We start from the raw sequence: 9,765 nt of genomic DNA, 5'->3' as shown, positions 1-9,765 counted from the left end.
TAGTAGAACTGCCCAATCTGTGTCTAGTCGTTTTAAAATCATATCTTGAGTTTCGTAACTCAAAAATCAGTTTCGTAATTTTTCCCCAGAAACTAGACTCATGTGGCCCATCTATGTATTTTTTTTCTAGAATTTTTGGTCTGCATAGTCTATTATCAAGTCCCAGTGGGGTCGACTATACCTTGTCCATTACGATGGATATCTCCTGCACGGGCTTCAATACTGATCGTTTTTTATGAAAACTAGACTCAGAGAGAATTATACATATATGGTACGACCCTAATTATCTCTGGTAATTTATAATGAATTTCCAAAGTCGGAGCAGGAATCCAGAAACCGTTCTGGCCCTGTCCACAAAAATCTGATTATCTCTTAATATACTGCCCATATGATCTTTCGTTACTTCCTCATGAAAACAGACTCATCGAGCTTCGATTACATAATTTATTCATCAATTAATTCACTCCTACTATTTTAGTGATTTTCAATCTCATGACACTGCTGCTGCCAGCATCTGTTACGAAAGTAACTAGGTCCATTTCATGCCTACCCTTGATACAACTCAATCGAACATTCGTGCCATTTTCGCATGGCTTAAAGTTTACATGCCAAAGTTCAAACACAACGTAATAGCTTATACATGCCAAAATGTTCTTCTAAGCCAACTAAGAAGAAAGTACCAAAACTTGCTATCCGGTGTGATGACTTCGATGACGGCCCGATCACGCAAAAAGAGATGTGTCCAAGAAACCTAGAATAGGTGACAAGGAAACACCGAGTGAGTTTATAACTCAGTAAGTCATAAGCTATGCACTACCATCCATCAATAACATTATCACAAGAGAAAACAAAATGGAACGAGGCTAATTACTCCATCCATTCCGAACCATACCATAGTTCCTCCAACCTATCGATTCAATTTCATATCAATTCATGCATTCACATTCCATATACTCATCAATAGGACATTGAAGCATTTTCATAAATCAATTTATTTTCGTTACAATCAAACGACTAAACGGCCTTTCACCCATCCTACGATAAATTTTATGTACGTGACTTCAAGTATAGTTGTCACATAGGTTCAAACTTACCGAGCTCAACACCAAGTATAAGCATAGCACCTATTAGCCATGTACTCAAACACTTACCCGATCCGCTGTCCGCGATCGACTCAATAGTGTCGCACACATAGTGTCCATAATGATTCACGAATGCATATTGAGTCCGCACACTCAGTGCTATATAATCAACTCGCACACTTAGTGCTACGTAATCAAATCGCACACTTAGTGCTACATAGTCAAACTCGCACACTTAGTGTCGCATGGTCAATTCGCACACTTAGTGCATCATATTCATTCGCACACTTAGTGCAACATAGTCAAATCGCACACTTAGTGCTGTACAATTTAATCCCGCGCACTTAGCGCCAATCTCATGGTCATAAATGGTTATACCCGCACGTTTAGTGCCGAGATCAACAACTCAGTACATCTTACCTCTTTTCTTTTCATTCAACAATTTCATCATCACATACGTACATGCATATATATATATGTATATTTATTCATTCCATTCAGCATCAATACATAAACATTATGACCATTTGAAATAATACCAACTACATGCTTAATGACTTACCTTGTGTTGGGTAAGACGGTTCCAACTCGACTACTCAGTGATCTTTTCTTTGCCTTTATCGGATCTAGTTCCCTTTTGCTCTTGAGCTTAAGTTCAACAAAATTTAAAATAGTCATTAATCGACTATTCAAGTATTACTTTCAGAATAATATATATATTGATTTGACCTTCACACACATAGATTATAGTAAGCTTTATAATAGTCAATAAATAACTCATTGGCAAATTTTCATTAATGTTTACAACAAAATCACATATTCACTACGAGCTGTTTTCTTGAGCAGTAGTCGCTAAATTGTTTATAACTGGAGCTACAAAACTCCAAATCACTAGCCGTTAATTTTCCCTGAATATAGACTCGTATATCTTCCATCCATAAATTTTCAGAATTTTTGGCTTGGCCAATCAATACCAGATTTTTCTTAAAGTTTCCCCTGTTTCACTGTTTGACTATTCTGACCACTCTTCACTACGAATCAAATTTCTCATTTTACAGAATTCAAAATGTGTTGTATTTGATCTCATTTGAAACTAGACTCATTAAGGAGTCTAAGCATATAAATTTTATCTTATAATCATTTTTGTACAATTTATAATGATTTCCTAAAAACAGAACAGGGAATCTAGTAGTCATTTTGACTCAGCCCCACAATACTTCAAATATCTCAAGATCGGTAACTCTTTTGTTTTTATAGTTTCTTTGTAAGAAAATAGACTCTTCAAGCTTTAATGGCATAATTCACTCAGCTTCTAATTCAACTCCTACAAATTATGGCGATTTTCCAAAATCACCTTACTGCTGCTGTCCCCAAACAGATATTACCAAATCAAATACTAACATTAGCATTTCACCTTAATAGCTAGCTTACCAAGCCTTAATTTAACATATTAATCTTTAACATATCTTTCACTTTTCATCAAAAACTATCAAAAAGCTCAAGCACTCATCAATGGCAAAACACAAAATCATCATCAATCCACAAAATTGAACCATGGGTTTTTAGAACTCAAGTCAACTACTAAAACATGCATGCATCTCAAGAACAACATCAAACATACCTTAGTCTAGCAAACCACCATAGCCGATTTTCTCAAGCTCTTCCCCTTCCTTTCTTTCCTCTATTCGGCCAAAGGTGTTCAAGAATGAACACATTTTTTTTTGTTTTCTTTCCTCAACTCACGGCAACAAGGGGGGTATGGATGAGACCATTTTTTTTTCATCACCCTTCCTTTTCATTGTTTAATTACCATGCTCTTTATTTTATTTTTCTTAGCATACATCACTAGCATAACATGTTGGTGACATGTTTCCACCCATAGCATGGCCAGCCACTATGCTTTAATTTGGCTAATTTGACATGCAAGGACAAACACTTTCCCACATATATTAATGGGCCACTTGAACACTTGCCTAGCATATTTCTAAATTGTCTCACATAAGTCCCTACTAATAAATTCCACATACACTGACCAAATTAAAGTATGGAACTATCACACAAGCATTTACGCACATCATAAACACAGAATATAATCTTTAATTATTTATAAGACTCGGTTTTGTGGTCCCGAAACCACTTCCCGACTAGGGTCAATTTTGGGCTGTCACAACTCTCCCCCACTTAAGAAATTTTCGTCCCCGAAAATCTTACCGGTAAATAGGTTTGGATATCGTTCTTTCATCGAGCTCTCGGTTTCCCAAGTAGCTTCCTCGATCCCGTGTTTGAGCCATAACACCTTTACTAGGGAACTCTTTTGTTTCGTAACTCCTTCACTTCACGAGCTAGGATACGCATCGGTTCTTCTTCATAACTCATATCGGCTTGAATTTCAACCTCTGATGGGCTAATTATGTGCGATGGATCAGATCTATAGCGTCGAAGCATCGAAACATGAAAGACGTCATGGATCTTTTCAAGCTCAGGGGGCAAAATCAATCTATACGCAACTGGCCCCACTCGTTCGGAGATTTCGTACGGCCCAATGAATCTCGGGCTCAACTTGCCCTTACGGCCAAACCTAAGTACCTTTTTCCAAGGCGAAACTTTAAGAAACACTTTATCTCCCACCTGATATTCAATGTCTTTTCGTTTCAAATCCGCATACGATTTCTGACGATCTGTGGCTGCTTTCAGACTTTCACGGATTACCTTTACTTTCTGTTCGGCATCTTTAATCAAATCAACTCCGAAAATTTTACTTTCACCGAGCTCGGTCCAAAACAATGGTGTACGGCATTTACGACCGTACAAAGCCTCGTAAGGTGCCATCTTAATACTTGATTGAAAACTATTGTTGTAAGCGAATTCAATCAAAGGTACATACCGTTCCCATGAACCACTAAACTCAAGGATGCAGCATCTCAGCATATCCTCGAGTATCTGAATTATCCGCTCGGATTGACCATCGGTTTGGGGATGAAAAGCGGTGCTAAAATGCAGCTTGGTACCCAAAGCTTCTTGCAATTTCTTCCAAAATCGCGAGGTGAATCTCGGATCTCTATCCGACACGATAGAAATAGGTACTCCATGTAATCTCACAATCTGAGAAACATACAATTCGGCTAGTTTATCCAATGAAAAATCCGTACGCACAGGGATAAAGTGAGCCGACTTAGTCAGCCTATCAACAACAACCCAAATCGCATCCTTCTTACTTGCGGACAATGGCAGTCCGGACACAAAGTCCATTGTGACTCGGTCCCATTTCCACTCGGGTATCATGATCGGCTGAAGTAACCCTGAAGGCACTTGATGTTCCGCTTTCACTTGTTGACATATTAAACATCTCGAAACAAAGTCGGAGATGTCTCGTTTCATACCATGCCACCAAAACCGACGTTTCAAGTTGTTGTACATTTTCGTGCTCCCCGGGTGAATTGACATTCGGCTACAATGGGCTTCGTTCAGAATCATCGGAATGAGTTCCGAATTCCTTGGAACACACAAACGACTTCTAAACCTCAAACAACCATCATCATCAATCTGAAACTCTGATTCCTTGTTCGGAACACACTCAGCTCGTTTTGCAACCAATTCATCATCGACTTCCTGAGCTTCAAGAATTTGATGAGTCAATAATGGTTTGGCTTTTAATTCAGCTACTAACACATTGTCAGATAGAACAGACAAGTGTACATTCATCGCTCGCAAAGCAAACAGTGATTTCCGGCTTAAGGCGTCCGCAACCACATTAGCCTTTCCCGGGTGGTAATCAATGACAAGCTCGTAATCTTTCAACAACTCAAGCCAACGTCTTTGTCGCAGATTCAAGTCTCGTTGAGTCATCAAATATTTGAGACTTTTGTGATCCGAAAACACATGGCACTTCTCACCAAACAAATAATGTCGCCATATTTTCAATGCAAACACAATGGCGGCTAGTTCGAGATCATGGGTCGGATAATTTCTCTCGTGTGGCTTTAATTGTCTTGACGCATAGGCCACAACTCGACCTTCTTGCATCAATACGCAACCCAACCCAAGTAGGGATGCGTCACTATAAATGACAAACTCTTTACCCGATTCGGGTTGCACCAAAATTGGAGCTTCAGTCAAATGAGTTTGAGTTGATCGAAGCTTTTCTGACATTTCTCCGTCCATTCGAACTTAACATCCTTTTGAAGTAGCTTCGTCATTGGTGTGGCTATCATCGAGAAACCTTTGACAAATCGTCGGTAATAACCGGCGAGCCCTAGAAAGCTCCGGACTTCGGTAACATTTCTCGGAGGCTTCCAGTTAAGTATGGCTGAAATTTTGCTCGGGTCAACTCGAATACCCGATGCGGATACCACATGACCCAAGAAGCTAACCTCTCTTAACCAGAACTCACACTTACTGAACTTAGCATATAACTGCTTATCCCGCAAAATTTGCAACACTTGCCTCAGATGCTCAGCATGTTCGGTCTCATCTCTTGAATAGACCAAGATGTCATCAATAAACACAACTACGAACCGATCCAAATACGGCCTGAAGATCCGATTCATCAAATCCATAAACACCGCAGGGCATTAGTGAGCCCGAACGGCATCACTAAGAACTCGTAGTGACCGTACCTCGTTCTGAAAGCAGTTTTGGGTACGTCCGAATCTCGAATCCGCAACTGATAATAACCCGATCTCAAATCTATCTTTGAAAACACCGATGCTCCTTTAATTGATCGAACAGATCATCAATACGCGGTAACGGATACTTATTCTTTATCGTCACTTTATTCAGTTGATGATAGTCAATGCACAACCTCATGGTTCCGTCCTTCTTTTTCACGAACAATACTGGTGCACCCAAGGTGAGAAACTCGGTCGAGCGAAACCTCTATCCGTCAATTCTTGCAACTGAGCTTTCAACTCTTTTAACTCGGTTAGTGCCATACGATACGGAGCGATCGAAATTGGCGTAGTTCCAGGTACAAGCTCAATACCAAACTCTACCTCCCGAACAGGTGGCAAACTCGGTAACTCTTCAGGAAAAACATCCGGGTATTCACAAACCACCGGCACCGATTCGGGTTTCTTTTCTAACTCCTTGTCATCAAGTACATACGCGAGGTATGCTTCGCACCCTTTCCTTACATATTTCTGGGCCAATATTGCTGATATTACAGCTGGCAACCCCCTTAAGTCCGCAGACTCAACTCGGATTATTTCGTTATTTGCGCACCTCAAATCGATAGTCTTGCTTTTGCAATTCACAACCGCATCATGCGCGGTTAACCAATCCAAACCAAGAATAACATCAAACTCGTCGAACGGCAAAAGCATCAAATCGGCCGGAAAACAGGATTCTCGGATTATTAAAGGGCATCTCTTACACACTTTATCAACAAGTACGCATTGACCCAAAGGGTTTGATACTCGAATTACGAGCTCAGTAGACTCAACAGGTAGAGTCTTACTGGTTGCTAAGGTTTCGCATACATATGAATGAGTAGAACCAGGGTCAATCAATGCAATCACATTAGTATCAAAGAGAGTGAAGGTACCAGTGATGACGTCGGGGAGGATGCCTCCTCTCGTGCGCAAATGGCATATGCTCTAGCAGGAGTACGGTTCTTGGCTCGATCGGCCGTATCAGAGGCCCCCCTCTGACTACCACCCCTGCCTCCTAAAATTCTCGGTGGTCTACCTCTAGATGTCACTCCACTAGGTCTTGCACCTTGAATCTTATTCTTCTCATCCAGCTCCGTGCAATCTCTAATGAAGTGGTCCTTCGAACCGCATCCGTAACAGGTCCTGCTAGTAGACTTGCCCCAACATTCACCTAGGTGTCGTCTTCCACATTGGGGACATTCAGGTTTCTCGTGACGATTATTGCCCACACTAGCTACCGAAGTAGCTCGGGAGCCCATCGATGGTCTTGCCCTGATGGAAATTCCCGCAGTCGCCCTCGACTTATTAATGTCCTCCCTGAACTTCTTTACAGCTGAGAACGGAGCTTTACCTGTCGATCTTTTACGATAATCTCTAGCTTCAAATTCAGCCTTCCTCTTCTCCTTTCCAAGTTCTTCCGCCTTGCAGGCTCGTTCGACTAGTGTTACGAATTCTTTTATTTCCAAAATACCCATTAGTAGCTTTAAATCTTCATTCAATCCTTCCTCGAATCTTTTGCACATAGCAACCTCATCAGCTACACACTCCCGGGCATACCTACTGAGTCTTACGAATTCATGTTCGTATTCAGATACAGTCATACGGCCTTGCTTGAGTTCCAAGAACTCCTTACGCTTCTGATCAATGAACCGTTGGCTAATAAATTTCTTTCGGAATTCCGTTTGAAAGAAGTCCCAAGTTACTCGCTCGTTCGGGACTATGGAAATCAAGGTCCTCCACCAATAGTAGGCTGAGTCTCGCAACAAAGATACAGCACATTTTAGACATTCGTCAGGTGTGCATGACAATTCATCGAACACCCGAATGGTGTTATCAAGCCAGAACTCGGCCCTTTCGGCATCATCAGTTACTATGGCCTTGAACTCCTCGGCCCCACGCTTCCTAATCAAGTCTACAGGTGGCTTACTCAGCCTCACAGGATCAGCGACTGATGGCATTACAGGCTCTTGGGGTGGATTATTCAAATTTGGGAATTGTTGGACAGCCGGGTTGGTTCGGGCATATTGCGCGACCCACTCATTCATCATGGTAAAGAAGGCTTGTTTAGCCCCCTCACCTTGATTATTCGCAGATGACTGAGGTTCAACAGGCGGCGTCCCTTGTACAGGAGCAGCCGCTACGCTCTCAACGTCATCCGCTAGGGTTCTTTCTACACCGGGATCCATTTACTAATCAAAACAAAAACATTTCAACCGTCAGAAGTCATCACCCTTTTAAACATTAACATTAAGGCATGTATAGCTAGACTCATACGTGCTATGGTAGTCCTAGAACCGACTAAACCATAGCTCTGATACCAATCAAATGTAACACCCCGAACCCGAAACCGACACCGGAGTCGAACACGAGGTGTTAACTGACTTTAACCCCTTATAAAATTTATTTTCCAGAACTAGTCGTTTTAAAATCATATCTTGAGTTTCGTAACTCGAAAATCAGTTTCGTAATTTTTCCCAGAAACTAGACTCATGTGCCCATCTATGTATTTTTTTCTAGAATTTTTGGTCGGGCCGATTAGTACAGTTTATTAGTCAAAGTCTCCCATGTTGCAGGGGTCGACTACACTGACCTTTGCCCATTACGACTTGGATATCTCCCTGCACGGGGCTTCAATACTGATGCCGTTTGTTTCTATGAAAACTAGACTCAGAGAGGAATCTATACATATATGGTACGACCCTAATTATCTCTGGTTAATTTATAATGAATTTCCAAAGTCGGAACAGGGAATCCAGAAACCGTTCTGGCCCTGTCCCACAAAAATCTGATTATCTCTTAATATACTGCCCATATGATCTTTTCGTTACTTCCTCATGAAAACAGACTCATCGAGCTTCGATTACATAATTTATTCATCAATTAATTCCACTCCTACTATTTTTAGTGATTTTTCAATCTCATGACACTGCTGCTGCCAGCATCTGTTACGAAAGTAACTAGGTCCATTTCATGCCTACCCTTGATCCAACTCAATCGAACATTCGTGCCATTTTCGCATGGCTTAAAGTTTACATGCCAAAGTTCAAACACAACGTAATAGCTTATACATGCCAAAATGTTCTTCTAAGCCAACTAAGAAGAAAGTACCAAAACTTGCTATCCGGTGTGATGACTTCGATGACGGCCCGATCACGCAAAAAGAGATGTGTCCAAGAAACCTAGAATAGGTGACAAGGAAACACCGAGTGAGTTTATAACTCAGTAAGTCATAAGCTATGCACTACCATCCATCAATAACATTATCACAAGAGAAAACAAAATGGAACGAGGCTAATTACTCCATCCATTCCGAACCATACCATAGTTCCTCCAACCTATCGATTCAATTTCATATCAATTCATGCATTCACATTCCATATACTCATCAATAGGACATTGAAGCATTTTCATAAATCAATTTATTTTCGTTACAATCAAACGACTAAACGGCCTTTCACCCATCCTACGATAAATTTTATGTACGTGACTTCAAGTATAGTTGTCACATAGGTTCAAACTTACCGAGCTCAACACCAAGTATAAGCATAGCACCTATTAGCCATGTACTCAAAACACTTACCCGATCCGCTGTCCGCGATCGACTCAATAGTGTCGCACACATAGTGTCCATAATGATTCACGAATGCATATTGAGTCCGCACACTCAGTGCTATATAATCAACTCGCACACTTAGTGCTACGTAATCAAATCGCACACTTAGTGCTACATAGTCAAACCCGCACACTTAGTGTCGCATGGTCAATTCGCACACTTAGTGCATCATATTCACTTCGCACACTTAGTGCAACATAGTCAAATCGCACACTTAGTGCTGTACAATTTAATCCCGCGCACTTAGCGCCAATCTCATGGTCATAAATGGTTATACCCGCACGTTTAGTGCCGAGATCAACAACTCAGTACATCTTACCTCTTTTCTTTTCATTCAACAATTTCATCATCACATACGTACATGCATATATATATATATGTATATTTATTCATTCCATTCAGCATCAATACATAAACATTA

The sequence above is a fragment of the Gossypium hirsutum genome, chromosome A04 (assembly GCF_007990345.1).
Source record: "Gossypium hirsutum isolate 1008001.06 chromosome A04, Gossypium_hirsutum_v2.1, whole genome shotgun sequence".
NCBI classification, from domain to species: domain Eukaryota; kingdom Viridiplantae; phylum Streptophyta; class Magnoliopsida; order Malvales; family Malvaceae; genus Gossypium; species Gossypium hirsutum.
This window is presented reverse-complemented; position numbering follows the sequence as displayed.